At 42.5% G+C, this 17,599-nt stretch overlaps 1 protein-coding gene across 1 annotated transcript in view; it reads left to right on the forward strand.

Moving 5' to 3' along the window:
• The first annotated feature begins 5,129 nt into the window (after window positions 1-5,129).
• The window catches only part of BMPR1A (bone morphogenetic protein receptor type 1A), a 74,291-nt gene continuing 61,821 nt past the window's right edge, over window positions 5,130-17,599 (forward strand). Inside the window, exon 1 of the mRNA XM_084210058.1 lies at window positions 5,130-5,229. The gene's annotated coding sequence lies outside the window, so the exon portion shown is untranslated. The remainder of the gene's footprint in view (window positions 5,230-17,599) is intronic.

The raw sequence follows: 17,599 nt of genomic DNA on the forward strand, positions 1-17,599 counted from the left end.
AATTTTTTGCTGATGCCAGTGAGAGTTTAACCTGTACTAGGTGTGGCTGCCAAATGAGGAGATTTGCAGACACAGGCCAATTTCTCATTGGAAGCAAAAGGAGTTTTAGACTATTTTCTGGGATTTGCTTTTAGCTGTATGAGTTTAACTTGTTCAGGTTCCATTTAATATTCAAGCACCTTACAGACAAAGAGAGAAAAGCTTCATTGCTATGCCTTTAAATTCATTATATATTTTCAGACATTTTAGCTGAAATACAAGGATATCCTTTTATTATTTTGTAGTCCCATATTGGTTTTACTATATTATGAAAAAAGTGAATGAGACTATTTTGCTGCATTTCCTCTTATTTAACAGCAATTTATTCATGTTTAAAGATATGTTTAGACTGAGAAAAAATAAGGAAGTGATAAAATTATTTCATTCATTTCTTTTGTATAGGATCAGATCTGTTTCATTTTAACAAGCTTGGAAGAGCAGAGCATTTTCAGTCTCATAAATGTCCATCTTTGTAAATCTTTACAGTACTCACTCCTACAGCTGCCAGAAACATATCCACTTGAATCCATGCCTCCTGGTCAAAAAGCTGTTATACACAGCAAGACAGAAATTTTCTGTATTGATAAGAATTTGCCTGGTGTAACAGCAGGTTTTAAAAACATTTCCACTTCAGCAGTGCTCCAGTTTCAGGACAAAGCCTGAGCATCAGGGTTAACAGAGGAAGTGTTAATACAGTGTGGGTTTGGATATAGGGAATATTCCAACTTGTAAAAGAAACAAATACCTCTTGTAACAAAAGGTGGAGGAACACAAACATTCAGCTTCTCTCTGAGTAGAATTCAAACTTCTTTGTAGATCATTTGGCACCAATGACTGATAATTCAGAACATAAATTTTAAAACCAGCACTACAATCAAAATACTTAATCTTCTCTGAGCAACTAATGACTTTTGGGATTTTATGTGCATGCATCTAGGGGAAAACACATTACTAATTCTCCAAACAAACTGATGTGAGTGAGGCACCCTGGTGAAACCTCTGCTGAGCCTACAAATATTTTCTTTTTCTGTGATAAGACTTTTAATGCTCTGGCTTTAGGAAAAACAAAGTAATTTGTATTTAAAAGGAGAGTTATCTCAGGGTTTATTACAACCTGGTGAGAAGACTGCAACAAGGGTTTCGTAAATGTGAATCCATAAAAACAAAATCATACAGCTCAACTAGGCACAGGAAGAAAAAACAGAAGAAGCAGCAGGAAGTTTGGGCTTTGGCTGGGAAGATGTCTCCCAGAGCAAAGTGCTCCCATTACTGCAGCCCTTTGCCGCAGCAGGGGCATCAGTTCCCCACAGCTCAGTTCAATGAGGAATCAGCTCCCACCCTGCAGCTGCTGGGGACAGGTGCAGCCTTTGTGTCCTCCTTCCACGGCCACCTGCACAAGGCTGAGGAAGAATCCCCTGTAGAAGCTAAGTAACCCCAAAACACACCAAGTGCTTGAGCTGTGGGAACACTCCTGTTTCCTTGTGCCCATGCTCTGCACGCTGAGCTGTTATTCCTTGGATTAGTGCCACAGTGCTCTCCAATGCTGCCCTGAACTCAGTTCCACACCAGACTGGTTGGACATGGCTTTCCTCTTTACTACCAGTGATCCACTAGCAAAAATTTTTTAAAAACACATTTCTTCACAGATTTGACTCTGCCTTATTGAATTATTTTTGCTTACATTTAAAAAACTTAATAAAATCCATTAGTTTTGTAAGTAACAAACAGCTGAATAAATTTATAATCAAAAGAATATGTTTTCAAGTAAAATAGTTCTGAAAAAGAGACAAAGCCAAATTCATGTCATATTAAGTGAAATAATTGTGTCCCTGGCTGAAGGGCAATATTCTTTTAATCTGTAACATGGAATATTTATTTTTGTAGCAGTAACGGAGAAATACTCATCTAATTGCAAACAGTTCTCAAAAATATATTTGGACCACAGATTTAAGACATCTGAGTTCCAGAGACTGAAGAGAAGAAGGATCTACAAAGATCAAGTCCTATCACATGGCTGACCTTCTCCCTATATATACCTCTTTGTTCTTTTGATATTCAAGTTTGAGTTCCCTAGTGATTCCAAGAACTAATAAGAAATTCCTGGAGAGGAAATAACAATGAAGGCAGCTGGAAGACGATCCTTTTTTTTTTTTTTAATACAGCTCTCTTCATCATGACAGTCAGTTTTGAACTGCTTCCTTTATATCTCATGTTAGACTTCCACATCTCATCTTGGCCAAATGTCAAATAAACTTATGTTTATTTTCAGATTTTCAGACTTCACTGTTTTTTGAGTGTGGCTCAATTAACAAAATAAATACTTTGTGTTACTAAACCTGGCCTGTCTGAGTTTTTTTGCAGATTCTTAAAATCCTCCCCAGGTAAGATTGCTGCTGCTAACTAGCTTGCTGGAGGCCTGTGTCTTTCTGAGAGCCCATCATCTAAAGTGTTCACTTTCTGGTTTAAAAAGGTCTCTCTACCTATCCTGGTAGAGATATTTGAAGCCTAAGTACTGCACTGTTTTGAAAGACATCAGTATTTTTTATGTGATGTTTAATCAGACATGTATCACAATCTAAATACTTTCTAAGGTCATCATGATTCATCATTTTAGATTAAGATGCAGTTTGGTCTCCTGCAGTCCTAATATCATTATAATGTAGTTTATTTTTGCCAACTTTATTTTGTGATAAAGACAAGGAGCTAATAGCACTCAGTAATGTAGAAATGGGCATTGCTTGCCATAGCAATACAATCTTCACCCTCAGCAACACTCTTCCTGACCTGACAGGGACTTGTGTATCTTCAGTGCCCAAGTGCCTTGAAAAGTACTGGCTGAGACAGCAATTGCTGCAATGTGCAAATTTACACACCAGGAACTGGATGAAAAGAGTTGATCCATTTCACAAAAAGGGTTAAATCCATTTCAAGGCTAGTGGCTGTTGCTAAATTCATGCATCCTGGATTGGAATCAATATCTAATATCTGACAAGCACTAGACTCTATTAGCACGCATGATTACTGAAGGGATGCTAGCATTAACGGCTTTGGATCTGCTTGGGAGCACACACACGCATGTTGCATTCTTCTTCCATATTGAGTGTCTCTTCTGCTGCTATAATTTCATAGTACACGGAGTGGAAGAACAGCAGACTCATATTTTCCTTTGAAATTATAAACATAAGCATAGGAGTTCTGTATTGCTTGGCATGGAAGCTGTGATTTTGTCTTTCTTGCAGGCTGGCTTTGTTTTGGACACTGACAGATTTTTCTGGATGATGTTGATCGGAAAAAATTTTCTAAAAGTCTAGTAGGATAAGACCTGCATTTTCAAATGCCTATCACCACAGTATCTGGCCACATAAAATTATTAGGTGTGCCTTTACCTGCCTACATTTTAAAGGAGTCTGTGAAGGTGATCGGTTTGAAGTTATACTTTCTCTTTTGTTCTGCTGTGTAGGATAATACAGGAGTGAAGCACTCATCTAACAATCTAATCGTAGAACACATGTGAGCCAGAATGCAAAGCCAGTGCTCTCATCTCACATTCAGAGGTGACAGCTCTGGAGTACACAACATTTACAAGTCTCATCTGATATTAGCATGCAAAAATGGAGCTATACTGCGGAGAGGTCAACAAAATAAGCGAGTCCATGTTTCCCGCAATATATGCGCATGTGGCTATTTGGCACCAATAAGCCAGATTGCTTCCCAACTGGTTATTCTCTGCATACAGTTTATCTGGGCAGCCATCTCCACACCAGCAATTACTGGCGTGTCCTGAAGGCCTAGAGTGTTTTGGTGTGCAGCAAAGGGAAACTGAATAGGTCTGTACGATCCATGTGATGTTCATTTCCCCTATAGCTGGCTTTGTGTGCAAAGTCCTTGGTGCAGAGTAACCAAGTGACAGGACAGGTGAGCAAGAGGACAACAGCAGCACAACTGCTGTCACACTGTCGAGTGAAGGATTAGAAACAGCAGCCCGGGGGGAGCTGTGCCGCCTCCCCGGCACATAACACTGTCACTGGAGCTCCTTCTGCACTGCTGCTGGGAGACCTCACTTGAAGGCAGACAGACAAATTATTACTTTTCCAATTTGTCCTAATGATAAGGAGCTTTGAAATACAATGCAAATCATGGCCTTCAGCATCCTTATCAGCAAGCAGAGCAGCTCATTGCAGAAGTTATAATGTATTCCAATCTAACTAACTGGGCATATTTATTTAGATACAGGAAATGGAAAAAGCAAACAATGCTGTCCTTTGCAATGGAACTCTATCCCTCCTGCGGCACCGCAACGTCAGCCTTCTCAGAAGTATTCTTCCACGAAGCCGAAAGGCCCATGCGAGTCCCTCACTTTCCCCTACGCTGCTGCCACCGCTGGCTGCCCGCTGCCCTGCCCAGCCCACCGCAGCCCCGCTGAGCTCCCATCAGAGGTGCTGCAGTGATCCTGCACCCACGGCCTCCGTGAATCCTGGCGGCTCGGCCGCTGTCCGCGGCACCAACCCCACCAGCATCTGCATGGAGCCTCCCGGCTCTGCAGCCAAATACAGCCCCGGCTGCTTTTCTCGTGTCTCGACCCTCTTCAAGGCCAGCAGTGCTTCCATGACACCGACTTGGCAACTTATCCACCCGACGCTTCCCGCCCTTTCCTACAGGAGCTTCTTCAGGGGGAAAGCGCTGCTGGGCCGGCGGGGCAGGATAAACGCCGGGACCCGGGCGTCCAGCGACAAGCTGGCCCAGGCTGCGGCCCGCGCTCCCGCCCGCGGAGGGGCTCCCGGGGAGGAAAAGCAGGCCCGGCTGGTTCCTCCCGGCCAACTTCTCTTCCCGGGGAGCCCCGCCAGCCCTCCCGCCCACGGCACGTGCTGATGGACGGGCAGGGGCGGAGGGCGCGCTCCCGCCTCCCCGCGGGCCCCCGCCGCGCGCGCGCCCGGCTGCAGTGATTGGAATCCGGCTCGTTCCCGCCCCGCCCCGCAGGGACGCGCCGGGAGCGCCTGCCGGGACACGGAGCCTGCGCCGAGCCCGCGCCGCGCCGTCCCGCCCTCCCCCGCCCGACACGCACCCGCCTTCGCCCCCGTCTCAGCGGAGCCGTCGGGGCCCCGGGAACGGCCCGCGGAGCGCGGCGGGGAGCGGGCCCCCTCCCCCTTCGCCTGCCGTCCCCGCGCGGAGGATGAGGAGCCCCCACCGCCGGTGAGTGAGGGACGCGCCGCGGAGGCCTCGGCCGGGCGGGGAGAGCCGGGGCGCCCCGGGCAGCGCCGCGCCAGCACCGCTCCCTCTGCGGCCGGGGGGACGCGGGGCGCTCCCTCCGCGGCGATGCCCCTTCCCCGCCGTCGGGCGGCCCGGCCTGGGCGGTGCCCGGCGGGGTCTGCCACGGCCCCGGGCAGCGCCGTCGAAGGCGGACTCCGCCGCGGCAGGCGGCGGCCCTCCCGCCCCGGCCTGGCTGCTCGGGGTCCCGGGAGCGCCCCCGGCCCGCAGCCCTGCCCCGCCGCGGCGCTGGGGGCGCTGCCCGCCGCCGGGCCGGGCCGGGCCGGGTGGGCGCCGCGGGGGCTGCGCGGGGCCCGCGGGTCCCTGCGTGGGCAGGGCCGGCGCGGCGCTCGCCGGCCGTGCGCTCCCTCCCTCCTGCCCTCCCTTCCCGGTGTTGTAATGCCGGGCTCGCTGCCGAGCGGCCCCAGCCCGAGCGAGCGACAGCGCCCGTCGTCGTGGGAAGGGTACGAGGAATAAGGTGCTTCGCCTTCCTTTTGTGCGAGCCTTGAACAAAGCTGGACGCCGGCTTTCCAAGTCGGTTTTTGCCGTTCAGCGACGTCAAACAAAAAAAATCTGAACAAATAATAAGCCTAAATAATCGCCCGTACCTTAGTAGCGAAAGATTGTGCTGTTGAGGACCGATTATGTACGCGGTTTTCATAACTGATTACAAAATCAGTTTTGAACAGGGTTCAAAAGCACAAATGGCTTTTTACCACCTTTCAATCAACCACACTCTGATGTTGTTTTGGTAAAATTAAGAGTGAATTCAGCAGCAGCGAATTACTACCGTAAGCTGTGGTATTTCCTTTCAGCAGTTGCCTGTTACTTTGTGTCAAATTGTATGACGATTTTTCCCAGTGTAAATTGATTGCCCTCGAATTTACATATTTTCTTCTCTGCTTAGAAGTAATTATCTTCGAGTTCTTTTATCAAGTTAGCATGCTAGGAATTGTTCAGGCCTGTTACCTGCAGGGATAGAGGAGCTGCTTTTGTAGATAAGGAAGACTCTCCCAAATTGAAAGGTTTGTTTGATTTTTAGTAGAACTTAATCCTGGAATAAAAAAGTTAACATAAGAGCAATTCATACTCAGATAATTTACCCAGTCTACAGTTAGAAATACTCCATGTTGTAGCATTTGTAGCAGCCCAGATAAAACTCTTGCTGACAATGTATTTGTCTTTTGGTCTCATTCTTTTGTTCTTTTGCACCTTTTTCTTAGGTTATTCACCACATTTTCTCTTGGGTGTGAGCAAGGGGCTGTGTATTTCATATGTATTTATATAGACGAGTACAACCTGGTAGGCTTTGAGATGTGATTTGAAATGTTATGAAGGATCTTCTCATGCACCTGCAAGATTCAGCTGCCAGTTCTTAGTATGTCCTGCTGGCTGATCTCTTCCAGCAACAGAGAGTATATGTGGCTGGATCTGAATTATTTTCTTCCCTTAATTGTGAAGTAATTTAGTTTTGAAAGGGACCTCTGGATGTTATCTGTTTGAGCCTTTGTTCAAGTTAGAGCAGAAACCTCTTGGTAAACTGCAAGCCTGAAATAGCTTGTTACTTGGAATTCACTGATTTAAAGACATGTTTACTAAAACAGTTTGTAGCTAGAGCATAGACTTTCTTAAAGCTAGTGTGTTAAAGCCCAAATCCTAATGTTTTGTACACTGCTCTGCAAGATCCTCACAGTGATAGTTGTTATGTTTATTCAAAATACTGAATATGGTGGAGTGTATAAATGATATGTGAGCTTTTTCTGGATACCAGGTCTGACATACAGAGCTGCAGTAGCTTCTTCGGTAAACTGCTGGAAAACACACATGAATGAAAGAGACCAATCAATATGGGGCAGAGAAACTTACAAATGTTTGTTTGTCCTTGCTTATTTCAAGCATCAGTTGGAGATTTGTCCTAACTGGATACCTGGGAAAGTATTTCTTGGTTCCTCAGTAAAGAGAGGGCATATTTTCAGTGCCTGGGATTTCTGTCATCTGTAAATAAATGACAGAAGGAACTCAGCAATTTAAAAGTGTATCTCATCAGAGTCATATGTGGGTACAGATGGAGTACTTGAAGCCTTGTTTCCTTTGCTGGTGTTCCCAAAATGCAGGACTAAGAGGCAGGCACAGAGTGTTTTTCCTTTCACTGCTGCTTTAGTGGTTCCACCTTTTCCTCTCTTGGACAAGATCTGCAGAACCCTCTGCAGTTGTCCCACCACAGCCATGCTGATGGTCCCCAGTTGCAGTGTCTTTTGTGCCTTCCAGGGTGGTCAGTGCTTTAAGGGGAAATTGATTTCTTTCTGCCGTGTTTTCTTGCAATCTGTTAAAGGTTGCTGTGAAAGCTCTTGAGGGTTCACTGCTCTCTGGAAGCAAGTACTGACTCTTTAAAATGTTTAAAACTGACAATGAATGTAAAACTTGACCTGCTACATTGTGTCCTTTAAGAATAACAAGGAGACCACACTAGGTGATACTTGGGACTGGGTAAGTTTGAAACAGTCAGCTCCTTTTTCTTTTGTACAGAAAACATAATTTTAGCAATCTCCGTGCTCTTCTTGAGAAGATCTGTGGAATAGCTACTCTGTGAGGGATTTAGTCCAGAAACATCTGTGTAGTACATTGTATTTGGAGTATGCAAATCCCAAGAGCTTTAGCTTCATAAAACACACAGCTAGCCCACCACTGACCAGGAAATCAGGGACAAGCTGCCAACTTGCCAGGGTGGACTTTGTTGAGAACTGGCTTCCCAAGACTTTGCTGGGTGTATTTACAGAGCATATTAGGTGTATTTCACGTCCATTTCCCTCCAAAGTAAAACAAAGCAATTATGCCACTAGCCTGCTACGTATATTTTGAAATTCACTGTAGCAGGTTGGACACTGAAGCATTTTAGGATGACATATATTTGATATATTGAGAAGACCAAAAACTTCATTCATCTTGTGGTAGTGCAAAACCCTTGCATGGGTTTCTGGTTATGACCCCATTGTTTCAGCTGTACACAAACAGTGTGAGAAATATAGTCACTCTGTTTCAGATTTATAATCCAGAGAGGTTTTTTCTTGCCATTTTTCTAAAGGGTGTCTTGTAGTTGCCATTCCATTTCATTTGAATTCTGGGTGTTACGGTTAGGTTTAGTACTGTTTAATGACAGTCTGGTTAGCAAAATTCAAAACAAGAGTTAGGGTAGGAAAATAAACTCTGGTTCATGATTGTGATAATATTCATAGGCTGTATAAGCAGGAGGAAAGGAAAAGCCACAGCAAAGCCTTATTGCAGGTCAGGTGTGTCACCAGTGTGACACCTGTAGTTACAATGAAGGTGATTGCCCTGATGGAGCTGTCCTTGCCATCACCAAGCTGTCACCAGTGACTTCATGGGGGAGGGGGAAGTGCTCTGAGTATCATGAAGGTGTGAACTTTGAATGTTTTAAAATATTTTGATTAGACAAAAATCTGTGTAGTAACAATTCACAGAATGTGTACCTGCAACATGAAGCCTAGTGCTCTTATGTTTGTTTTTTCCTCAAAATAGGATTCCCCAAAAGGCAGAGGAAAATGTAGTGCATTTAAATGTAATTCGAGTGTCATGAGTTGCCTTGCATTAAAAGGGGAAAAATCAGTATTATTAACTCAGCTCTGCAGTATTGCAGCTTAATTTGCATCATATATTATTACAGCAGCAATGCTTGTTACAAAAATGTGATATCACATAAGTTTTTGCAGAGTGGTTTCAGTCAACTTTATTAGATTAAAATGTGGAAGCAACTAGCACTTCTTTGTGTCTGTATTCCCTGAGTTCACCATCTTAAGGAGAAAACTGTCAGTACTGCCATGCTTTGGTTGATAAATACAAGCAGATGTAGCCAGGGATAAGTTAGAGAAATATCAAAGTCTCACAAGATTCATACCAGGAGATAGATCTGGTTGGTGGAAGCGATTTCCTTTTCACTGCTCCAGCCGTTGAAATGATTTAAATTTGTCTTTCTTTTCTTGTTATTAAAAAAAAGTCCCACCTAGAACCATTTGTAGGTCTTTGTACTTCCTCTGTGAGAGCCTGATCCCAAATTTGACTGGAAATCGGTGGACAGAGCTCAAATGACTTTGGAGGACTGAAGTCATCAGAGATTTCACTTATGCAAGGAATCGATACTCTGCTCATGAGATTTGTGCAAATGAGCACACTGTGTGCTCAGAGTCAGAACATCAGGGATATGAAAGTGGTGAATAAGCTAAGATAACATTTTCTAAATTAATCATTCTTTTTCCTATCCTGTGTTCAGTTGGAAAAACAGTGCAGTGGTCAGGCAGAGGAACTGTTCCATGTGTTTTTGAAGGGGTATAGAGGGCTTGAAAAGGAAGCTTAAACAGAAGGGTCGGGAGGAATTGTTCAGCAGGAATAATGGAATATATGAAATACTGAGAATATGAAAAATGTATCATCTACTTGTCCCTTTATATTTGAGAATGAAAGAACTTTGGCAGTAGCATGAGAAAAAGGGGGATTTATCAGAAGAAAACATTGAACCTCAGTGACTGGAAATGTGAATGAGGAGACCACAAAGCTGGGTAAAATGTGCTCTTCCTGGCTGCATGTCCTTCTTTGGGGAAGAGAAATTTATCTTTAACAGAATGCCTTGGAGAAGGTTTTAGAAACCCTCCTGTTTTCCTCTCAGTGTTACACAAGCAGCAGGCCTTACAGTTGTCAGGTTTGGACAACTGAGAGTTAATTACAACACAGGACCGGGACAGGGCACAGGGATGAGCTGCCAGCTAATGAGGTGCAGCCATTCTTCTCACTCCCTGTTTTGGGCACTGAATCTATCTTCTGTTCAGGTTATTGAAGGGATTTTAGCAGTAATGAAAAATTCAGTAGTGGTACCAAGTATTAAGCAGAAATGTCCTTGATGATAGAAGATATGGGAAGTTTCACTTTAAAGATTTTGTTTTAAACTTGGCTTGAATGTCTCCTCTCAGAGCAAACAATAAATCCCACCAAATAAAAATGTGGAGTTTTGTTTTAAAATATAGATGTATTTTTATAATTATATCTTCCATATTTACCGCTTTGTAATAATTTTCCTTGTCTTCTTTGTGAAAATATTCTATAGAAAGTTTCCTGTAGAATATTCTGATGTGTATGCCATTTGTTAGGATTGAATAATGTTCCCTTCCCCACCCAGGCAAATTATTATTCTGAGCCTAAAATTAAATGGAAAATTGGATAGATTTTATGGACAATCTGTCACATTTGAATCAGTGGTTCTACTAGGGATAATTCAACTTAAAAACTTGTAGTGTGGACTGAAGTTTAAGACAGACAATATCCTATGCCCTAGTCCTCTACTTAGATGAATAGAAATTTTTCTAAACAATGCTGTCTCAGTACCTATTTAAGAAAATATTTTACTAGTCTTGCATAATAATATAAAAATAATTATATAATTATATATTATAAAATAATATCATAATAATAAATTCTTTACTGAATTGATTTGACAACCACTCACTGGTTTGCACTAATCTTTATATGTTTTGTAAAGCTCTTTTAGTACATGGTGAATTAAAATTTTTTTATACTTACAACTATAATTAATCATAACTCTTAAAAGAATCAAAACCCGGAGTGTTGTTATACTCAGAAGTTTATGGCAGAGGACTCTGGCAAAGTCTAGAAACATTCCCATATAGCTGATATTCTTCAGTTTCCTGCTCTTAAAAAATTTCATGGAAGGAATGCAGTTAGAGGCTCGCCAATTTGGGTTAGACCAGGAACTGCAAAATCAATCCCCATCCAGACAGGACAGTTTTTATTCAAACCCAAGCCTCTGTTGAACTGTCTGTTTTTGTTCTGTCCCTGTTTCACTCCCCCACCTCTCTTTAAATTCACAAGTTTTTAAATATAGAGATGTTTCTAATTTAGAAGATAATTTTGGTGTAATGAACTAAAACCAAGAAGAGTGGACTAAGCCGAAGGAGGTCAAAAACCAGATGGAAATAGAAAATCTGAAAACATAGAGTAAAGAAAAAAATCCCCCTTGAAATAATGGAATCTAAATGCTGAAATTATACATCTGCGCAGCAGCTGTGCATTCCTTAGCCAGAGGTTCCGTTGCAGAAATGGCATTACTCAAGTTTTTCTCAAAGCTTCAAATACTGTTGTATAATATTTACATCTCTCTAATACTGTCAGTAATAGTCTTAGGAGCCTGGAGAATAGAGGTGGAGGGAAGAGCTGATGTAAGAATTTCCTTCTTTGTCCTAAAGCATCTGCAGTGTGTGTAGTTTTTTGTTGCAGTGATATTCTGTGATTTTGCTTGGTTGTTCTTTATAAATATCTTTTAATTTCTGCTGACATAATTTCAGAAAAGTTGGTTACAGGAAAAGTAAGCAACTAAAAACTATACGAAAGGAGGGTGCACTAGTGAGAAAAGAATGTTACAAAGGCTTAAAATGTTTTGCTCCCATCAATGGCCAGCAGTATTGCTCCAGAGCAACACATAAGGCAGTCTAGCTGTCAGCTGTGGTATTACACCACTCTGTGGAAGCTTCTTCCTACATCCCAACAGCCAGGAGCTAGCTGAGTCTGTAAGGCACATTCAATCCATTTCAGTATAGATCCATAGTACATGAAACAATGATAGTTAGAAAAGGTCTCCTTAAGCTACTAAGCACAGGTTATAAAAGAGTGTAATTTTACATTTTCTTTTGTGTTCTTTTTTCTCTTTGTACTTTTTGACAATGTTGGTATTCATCCGAGTTACCTGTCAGTACTAAAATTTATGTACAGTAGAGCTGGTCTTTGAGAAAGCATTGGTTTGAATGCTGATGTGAAGGGTGATTTAGTTAATAAAAGACCCTAAGGAGGATTTTTTGCTTTGTACAAAGGGACTCTTGCTTCAAAGAATTTTTACAAAAATTTAAAAGTTTGAGGTTATGTAAGAGCAATGTCAGAATTTTCAGCAATTTCGAATCTTGATTTCAAACTTTTTCTGCTTTTGGAAGAAGCAATTGTTTACTGGAAGATACTTTTTTCTGTGTGTACTTAGACCAACTGAAGGTAAAATAAATCTCCCTTGGGTTACTTTGATTGAGAAGAGAAGCTGTGGGTGTGCTGTCAATACAGATCCCAGGGTCTCCTGAGCATTTGAAAGAGCGGGTGTGGGACTTTGGGTTCAGGTAAGAGGGAGTGTGGGCAGAGGAGCAGTGACATGGTGAGAAAGGCTTGCTGGGTTTGAGTACTGGAGAGGAGCCCAGAGCTCTCTTCTAACTTGGGACAGGAGTGACAGAATTCTTAATCTCCTTGCTCTGTATATAACTGCAGAGCACCTCTTCCCATATCTACCCATCCATGCATTATTACTCCACTGTCACTGTTGATTTTTCTCTCTCGCATCTTTGTCATAGTGTGAAATGTGGTTTCAGGCTATTAAAAGTGTAACCAGTAAGAAGTTTGTAAAACTTAACCTAAGTTGATTATTTTATTTGGATTTCACTATTTTCTGTATGTAGTGGAAAAGATTGGGTACAAACAGGAGAAATTGGAGGTCTGTGTGCTGTGGCACTGCATCTTTTGATCAGACATGGGGTGGGACAGCTGACATGGCTGGAGTGCTGCAAGGGCTCCTTACGGGCTCTCCAGGAAGGACAGGCTCAGGTGGTGAGGGATGCACAGTTGTGGGGATTTTTGTTGTGAGACTGGAGATTCCCGAAGTTCTTCCTTTTGGGCGAATGAGGAGTTGGTTGAGCGGTGTGGGTCAGGCCTAACAAGGTCAGCATGGGTGACATTGGTAGATGCCTGCAGGAGGCTATCTCAGTGAATGAGTGGGGAGCAGTGGATATTGTTTCTCTTTAATTCCTTAGGGTAGTGGCAGTGTCACTTGTAACATCCTCATCAACAAAGTGATGGAAGTGCAGACTGGACAAATGGACAGTGAGATAGACTGAAAATTGGATGAGCTACCATGTTCAAGGAGTTGTGATCAGCAGCACAAAGTCCAGCTGGGGACCAGTCATAGTATGACCCAGGGGCTGAGCTGGATTTCTAGTACAGTGCAACCAAGTGAACATTCATGGATGATGGGACAGAGCACACCCTCAGAAGTTTGTAGGCAATACAGAACTGGGAGGAGTGTTTGTTGGGCCAGGTGGTTGTGCAGCCCCTAACAGGACCTGGATGGTATGGAGAAATGAGCAGAGAGGAACCTCATGAGCTCTACAAAGGGAAGTGCAAAGCCCTGCAATGGGGGAGGTGCCTCCTGGGCTGTCCAAGGGTGAGTGTTGTGGGCAGGCTCGAGGAGGTGATGATGCCCTTCAGCTCAGCACTGGTGAGACACATCTGAAAGGCCCTGGTCAGTTCTGGACTCCCCAGAAGAAATGGGCAGGTGCCCCTGGGGCAGAGAGGTGGTAACTGCCTCACTGAAAGCAAGCAATGAGGGCTGTTTTATTCTGTGTGTTTGGAAATAGTGTGGAAGGGGGAGTGGATGGTGTGGTGAAATTTGTAGCTGATACAGGTACTGTAAACTGGGCTGAGCAGAATTGAATGCCTGGATGATAAAATACTGGATGAGGTGCAGTAAATGCAATGTAATTTAATTCAAACAGAGGCAAAAACAGTAATAGGCTCCAAATGAGGTATTAACACTTGGCGAGATCTTTGTTTTGAAGCTCCTATTTTAGACTGAACCTATCTGCATATGGTGTTGAATTTTTTTTTCCTCTCTTCTCTTTTTTGTGTTTCTACTGTCACTTTTGTACTTGTGGCCAAGTAAAAGGTTGGATTTGTTTGCTAATTTAACTGAAAACTAACCAGATAAACCCCCCTACGTTTTCAGTATTTCCAGCTCACTGTGGTGCCTTATGTGGAGTAAGAGGACAGGAGGGCCAGCACTACCCTTCTTACAATCAGTACAGGCTTAAATGAATTTAGGCCAATTTTGAAGCAGCATTCTATACAGTTAAGTATTTAAAAAATGTGATTATACAGCTGTACAAGTTCATTATATATGGACATATAGCTTACGTTCTTTTGGTAATACGATTTCAACAGTCCCATTAAAATGAGAAGGTAATATTTTTTGTTCTGTTTGATTTTTCCTTTTTCCAGTAGTACTGGAAGGATGGACTACTAAATAGACTTGGGCCTCTTCAGTTAAGGAAAGAGAAACAGTGGAGAGAGATGGTGATAGTAATCTATCAAACCTTAAATGAAATTAAGAAACTGATGAATAGTGTTTCACCACTACTTTTTTTTCTCCACAGTGTAAGGGAATGGCAGGTTTACAAGGATGGTAAAATGGGCTGTTTCTTTCCTTCCTCACAGCAAGTATTTCAGTTGAAAAGTCACTGCCAGAATACGTGGCTGGGGATGAAAGTGCTGTGCATATTTGCCATCACACGGATTTGTTGACGGATGTGTGCACTGATGGCAATAGCGCAGTCACTTGTGCCTGGTTGTCAGTCAGGAACTCCCCAGGTTTCTGGCTTCATCCAGGAAGGCTTCTTCTGTTCTCCCTTAGCTCCCCTCTGGTCTGATAGCAGGCGGTCTCACAGGCAGAGTGCTGGGCTAGACATCTGCCACAGAGCAGGCGGCGAATTCAGAGGCCTTTTATCACACCCACACGCAGGCAGGCACGTCAGCTCCTCTGCTGTTGCACTTAGTAGTGTCTGTAACGCCTACAGCTTTTTTAAATGTTGCACTGGCACCCATCTGCCTTCGTTGACACATTTGTTAGGTTTGCTTTAACGAAACTGCCATCAAACGTGAAGCAACATGTTTTTTTGTATCTGCCTTATCTTAAACATTTTCTGTTCAGGTAGTTTATTTTGCTTAGTGTGGAAAGATTGATCATATAATTTCCTAAGGACTGGAGCAGTGTAGCCAGGTAGACTTCCATTGATGTCTGCTGGATGAATAATTAACTGCCAGATGGAGAGGGCAGTTCTGTGCTGCAGATAAGCAGCCTGAGCAGCCAGGTACACTCGAAGGGCCAGTTCTACTCCTTGTTCATGCCACCCTAGTGTGTCCTTCCCTCTTCTTTGCAGCAGCACTGGCTGTCACTGCTCTGATGCTGTAGGAATCTAAACTGGCTGAGAGCCCATTACCCTTTTTTGCCTTCTTTTAATTTTTTTTTTTTCAGTAGGCTTCACATCTTGCCAGTCTAGCTGTGGTTGTGGGGGCAGACCAAGTTAGCACAGAGAACAAGAGTGCCCCTTCCAGGCCCAGTTTAGTTGTACTGTAACATGCTTGTGGGTGAGTCTGCTGTTTGGGAATGTTACCCAGTTTGGAGTGCCCTTTTTTTCTTTTTTTTCTTTTTTTTTTTTTTTTTTGTTTGTTTGGGGTTTTTTGGGGTTTTTTTGTTTGGTTGGGTTTTTTTTGTTTTGTTTAATTAGCTTGAATGTTGGTGATTCTGTGTAACTTCTTAGTGTATATTGACTATATCCTCACTCCACAAAGCCAAAATGAGTTGGTCAGAATCTTTACTTTTGCATCCTTACATTCCTCTTTGCTCTTTTGCAGTTGAGTCCTTTGTTTTGTAGTTCTGTTAAATTTGTGCCTCTGATGTAGTCTGTAAAGTTTTGGAGTTTGGCAAACTGCTAATACCTAAAACTTCAAAGACAAGCTTCATGTATCAGCAGGTTTGAAGATTAGGTATCTAGTCAGATTATGGAGTGGATGTCACACTGTTTCTGTTTCAAAGGTCTTGAGCTGTGTTAATGTCCCCAGAGGTGAAGGATGTTACGATCACAAGTGTTCAGTAAACTTGTTCTGCCTGGTAAGAGGGAGGTCAATATGCACATTACTGTCCAGCCAGCAAGATGTTGTTTGGCATCAGAGGATGTGGGAGGGAAGGGAGAGACAACTGTGGTTAGAGGAATATGTGTGTGAGTGGAGAAATGGATCTATTGCTAAAGGACAGGGAGAGTGAAATCATACAGGATATATAGGGAGCTGCATCAATTACACTGGGAAAAGATAGAGACCAAAATAGAACAAATCTGTAGAAAACCAGGCTTTCTATGTCTGTTACTCATAATGCAATTTGTTTGATGTGTGATGGCTTTTTTTTTCCCTGAATGAAGAGAAAAATTTGAGATGAAAGAATCACCTGAGTTTTAAGAACTAGAAATAGCATAGATGTGTGTTTGGCATCACTGCCAGGGCAGAGTAGATCAATTGAGCCAAGTTTTTTCTTCTGTTCTCCTCATTAACCCAGGCTTTATTAGAACAGAGAGAAAGCACAATAAAATCTTTATATAGCAGGCTCAGATATAACAACAGGTGTGCTATTCCTAAATCCAAGGATTTTTAGAGTTGGTCAAAAGGAGCATGAAGTGCCATAGCATCTAGAAAGTGAAATGTGGGTGCTCTTTTCTGTATTACACTAAGCTGACTCATGGCTATGACTGGGAAAATATATTTGAGAATTAAATACAGTCTCTAAAAATGTATTTTTCAAAAAACTGCTGTAGTTGAAGCAGGAGATTACCTTTTTGACAATGAACATAATGGAATTAAATGCCACTGTAACAGTGCAGTTGGTATGAGAGAATAATCTAAAAATACAGTGTTGAAATGTCTGACAAGTTCATAGGAGTACTGATGCAGCCACATGTTTATATATTAGTATGTCTGCAGTCCACACTCCTCCACCTATGGAACCCATTACACTGTAATAAAAACAGATTCTGCTTAAACTGCTTGTTGCAAATTCACTTGTTTTTTGAAAATGCTGGATTTGACAAATGCTGTTCTTCTGCACTGAGTTTTCTCTTCATCAGGAAGTAGTATCATCCATAATTTGTGCTTTTGGAAGGTATACTAGGAAATATTTTAGTCTTCTGCAAAGAAATTTGCCAATACTGTTGAGTTTTTAATTTTAATTCAGCATGCAAGTTTCTAAACGTGTACTTTAAAAATAACTTTTTTTAAACCATTAATTTGGATACATCTTTCAGAAGATTCTCTTCTCCTGGAAGTAGTGACTGGCACAGCTTCCTTTGGTCAGGCACATAGCACTCAGTTACAGCTCAGTGGGACTGCTTGTCCATGGTATGTTAGAGATCAGTGAATAAAGTGGCACTTGCTAGAGCAGCTAGTTATGTTCACAGTCATATTTCTCCAAGGAAGGAAAGTGTGTTCAAAAGGACATTTTATTTAGAGTGATACTTCTCAGGCTCTGTGTTACTCATGCACCCAAGAGAAGTATAAAAAGAAGTTAAAGGACATTTTCTGCTTCCAAAGTGCTTTCTAATAGTACTTTCTGTTAATCATTGTGTGTCTTCTTCACCACCATTTCACCATGTCTGTATGT

The sequence above is a fragment of the Fringilla coelebs genome (assembly GCF_963513975.1).
Source record: "Fringilla coelebs genome assembly, chromosome: 8".
Lineage (NCBI taxonomy): Eukaryota > Metazoa > Chordata > Aves > Passeriformes > Fringillidae > Fringilla > Fringilla coelebs.